The 4,282-nt window shown below is 36.6% G+C and overlaps 1 protein-coding gene across 1 annotated transcript in view; it reads right to left on the bottom strand.

Annotated features, from left to right (window-relative positions):
* Nucleotides 1-753: 753 nt before the first annotated feature.
* Nucleotides 754-4,282, bottom strand: part of Nop10 (Nop10 ribonucleoprotein) — a 26,597-nt gene continuing 23,068 nt past the window's right edge. Inside the window, exon 4 of the mRNA XM_081746718.1 lies at nucleotides 754-1,053. The gene's annotated coding sequence lies outside the window, so the exon portion shown is untranslated. The remainder of the gene's footprint in view (nucleotides 1,054-4,282) is intronic.

The raw sequence follows: 4,282 nt of genomic DNA, 5'->3' as shown, positions 1-4,282 counted from the left end.
AGTGACGGGTTTCTGTGCAAAAGGAAAGCTTCAGATACATCGGGTGTCATCAAATGTCAAGGTGAATGCAGCGTATTATATCGAGCATGTACTGGAACCCATCTATCGCCAACATGCTCCGGCTTTGTATGGCAATGACACTGACAGAGTATTCATCCGCCAGCAGCCATACTGCCAAACGAACGGTGGGCTAGATGACACGTATGGAACAGGAGACAGGTGTAAAGGCTATCCCATTTCGAGAAATCCCCGTCAAGCCACCAGATGCATCCCCTATGGACTTCTGTGCTTTCGGCCTCCTGAAACGGAACATCAATAAGCGTCGTCCGACTACACTGGTGGCCTTTGGAAAGTGTGCACGGAGGAGTGGGTGAAATTGGATCAGGCAGTGCTCAATAGAGGTCTCCTTCAGTGGAAACTACGATGTCGTGCAATCGTTCAGCAACAGGGCTCTCACATCGAACATGATCGCTGGTGGAAACGGGGTTTTACGCCCTAAGGCACGGGTCTGTACTTCACTACCATAAGGCTGACACAGCCTTCTGTATTGAACCACCCACGTATAACACTTTCAAATCTATGAAGCCTCAGGTTTAAAAGTGGTCTTTGTTTTCTCCTTATTTTGGAACCTTTAAATAACTTACAAATTCACAGATACCTCCCATTATTTTTTCAAAATTGTTGTTTCTATTTAATAAAAATTCCTAACCAAATTCAGCACAGACAAAGGTAGTTTAAATAAAAACGCAAATATTAGGCTTTCTCAATGTCTACAACTGTACTTCTAAAGAAGTTAATCGTGATCAACATTTTTTGTTTTTATTTTTTTTCCACAACAGGACGAACACTGTATATTTTAATACTTCTTTCATACTTGTGCATCAATATGATACAAATTGTCTGTTTAATTCTGGACTAAAGGAAGCTTGTTCCTTCACAAAAGTTCAATTCACGGTAAGATCACTTCCATTAAGACCACAAATTTAATCGTTATATCATGAACCTCACACACGAACTGCTAAGTCTTCTTTTTTATTTGCAGAGCTTCAGTTTCTGAAATTAAACAATAAATAAAAATACATTAGGAACATGTAAAGTCAGAAAATATAAATTCAAGAAAGAAATCGAAATACTATTTAAAATCAAACATCAAAATCCTTGAATATACTGAAGCCATTTTTAAGAGTAAAAAAGCTTTCAATTCCAGAATATTCTTCCATAATTCAGAAAAAAATGAAGTGAATTCTATTTGATATTGTGAAACTAGAAATTCTTCCAAAGTGTGCGCATTTAATACAGGGGGCAGCAGTGGATGGTGAGATTTTAAAAACGTGATGAAATTTATTTGGATGACAAGTTAGAATACAAATAAACATGAATCAATTTATTTATTTGTGAATTTAAATTACCGAACAGAAAGCAGTGTTGCACAAAATAATAATAATAAAGCAGTATTGCACCACAAAAGAAAATGTTCACAATTATCTTTTTTCAAAGACAGAGTTTCCTTGTGTCTGTATGTCAATTCTTATCAATTCCAGAACTGAAATGTCGCATTCACGAAAAAGTTCCGAGAATTCCCTTATATAAGCTGCAAAGAGTAATGAGTGACCTTAGCAAAAGGGTTACCAAATGTGTGCAGCGGAATGGAGGTCATCTGCAAAATGTCATTTTTAGGTAGTTACGTTTTCGGTGGAACATTCTTTTCTTTATTTTGTGCCACACTGTTTCCTAATGCTTTTATGTCCAGTTTGTATTTCGGCTTGTTACACCCAAATAAATTTCATCATTTTCTCGTAATAACGTTTTTAAAATCGCCCGATCCACTGTCGCATCCTGTATACTAACTCCGATAGATCTATAACTTTCGGTTGTAACAGAGGGATAAGGCCAAAGATGGAACTTTTCTTTGGACGCTGAATCCATATTAAAAACAATTTTTCGTTCTCTCTCACAATTATTACTATGTAGGAATCAATATTAAAACTGGAACTTGTACCAGTTTATACTACTTCCGATTTAAATAGTGGAATGAAACTTATTCTTGGGGCACTGAGTTTATATTAGAAACCCATTTATCACTATCTCTTACCGAGTTCGTTCTATGAAGATCATTAAAACCGAAAGTGATTGTAAAGTTCTATTACTTCCGGTTTTAGTAGAGACAAGGATAGAAACTGGGTCTATTCTTGAGACGTTAAATCGATTCTAAAAAAGCTTCTCGGTGTATATATTATCGTTTTTGCTGTATAGTGATTAACGTTGAAACTGCAAATGTTGATTTATACAGAGTTCCTATTGATCTGGAGGAATCTATTTCCCTGACTTTCCCTAACCTTTGGCAGGAAATTCCCTGACTTCTATGACAGGTGTCGGATGACGTTGATTTACAAATATGGAATAAATAACGGTGAATATTTATATCTGGGAATATTTATTCTATACAGACAAATAATTAGTTGCTGCTCATACGTACATCCCACTTATCTCTCATAAAAATCTGAGCAACGTCCCATACTATGATCATTAATATCTACCTATAAACGTCTGACAATCAATTACTCTCAAAATGGTTGGTTAAGCCAAAATTGGCGTGTAATTAATGTTAGAAAAATATATTTTATAAAATTTTCCTGACCCCTAATTTCTAGTCTTTTTCCCTGAGATTCTCTAACCTGCACCATTTTCTCTGAGATTTCCTTGACCAGTATGGACCCTGTTACGTCACTTCCGGTTTGAACAGAGGGTTAAGAGACAAGATGGAACCTATTTTTGCGACACTGAATCAATTTAGAAAATCCACTTCTCGCTACTTCTTAGCGTTTTCGCTCTGATCGCTGCTGACTGACGGACGGACAGCCGCTCTATAAGACTTTCCAGTTTACAAGTCTAAAAACTGCTTAGCTTAAAAGAGCAGAAGCAGTTTCATACGAATATTATAAATAAAAAGCAATATCTCGTTTCCAAATGTGGAACATTTTCAAACAGGCAGAGTAAAGAAGGTTAAATAAATAAATAAAATGAAGAAAGAAGAAACGGGAGAACCCCGAGAAAACCCACGTACACAAAGTTTATCCACCACAAAGCTCACTTGGCGCATGCTGGAATCGAACAAAGGACCCCATGCACCAGAGATGCACGAAGGTTAAATAACATAAAACAAAGTAAAACTTTAGTTTAACGTCTCAGAGATATGACGTGTAAGTTGGGAACACAATAGGTAAATGAAATACGAATCATTTGTGGAATAAAGATGGTGAGAGAAAATTAACAGAGAACTATAGGATACAATGTTACAATAGCACATGGCCTGAAACTGTCCTTAAAAAAGTACTAATATAAATTTCATATATCTTCTGCTATCTGATTGTTGAACGGAAAGGCATACACTTGTTCACCTACATAATGTAGTTGGTGGGGTTCTAAGCCAGTATAGAAGGGATAAACTGGAAAACTATTTCCCTGGTATGATCTGTCAGGAAAGTAAATGTACACCTATTTTTCGAGTCTGGCATTCCTGCGCTCCATCCGTGGAGAGTATGAGAATTAAATCAATCAAATGTTTACTGAGGGGCAAAAAGAAAAGCTTAATCTCAATAAGACATTGCAGAGGGGCACAAGCTGTGAATACGAATAGTGCATTGTGTAAATAAAGGACGACACCGAAAGAGAAAGCCAGAAACAGCTGTTAAACATACAAAAAAAGAGTAAAAATTGTCGAAGTGGGAACATAAAACACATATACAACAAATACGCCGACAACTAAACGATCACCATGCCATGATCTTGGTGTAGTGGTTAGGGTGCTGGCTTACAAATGCAAAGGACGCAAGTTCGAATCCTCGGCAAGGACATTTTTAAAAATTTTTGTTAATAATACATACAACTCATGAGAGATGGTAAAAGAGGTCGTATTTAGTTTTTCGTAGCAATTATTATTGGTAATGTTTAGTACTGATAATACTTTTTGTCTTTGCGTATTGCTTTTGTTCTTGTCTTCATTTCGAAAGAGAAGAATATCCGAACAAATGCCACCAAAATTCCTCATATTTTGAATGTAAACGCCATTTGCAATTAGTAAAGAATAAAAATTGAACGTTCCGAAGTAGCTGCAAAAAGTAAAAGGAAAAACATGGAAGTCGACCATACTCATGGTTACTAAAAATACAATTTCTACATGCCTTACACCTCCCGACCACGTTTCTACGTTAGCAAGTAAGAGGCTTGTGTTTAGGTTAGGCTCGTCAATACGTTTTGCAAAGGGGCCCGGTTTAGCTCTGAC

Source organism: Thermobia domestica, chromosome 18 (genome assembly GCF_964235325.1).
Source record: "Thermobia domestica chromosome 18, izTheDome1.hap1.1, whole genome shotgun sequence".
NCBI lineage: Eukaryota > Metazoa > Arthropoda > Insecta > Zygentoma > Lepismatidae > Thermobia > Thermobia domestica.
Note: the sequence above shows the minus strand (reverse complement) of the source record. Positions and strands in the feature narration are given on the sequence as shown.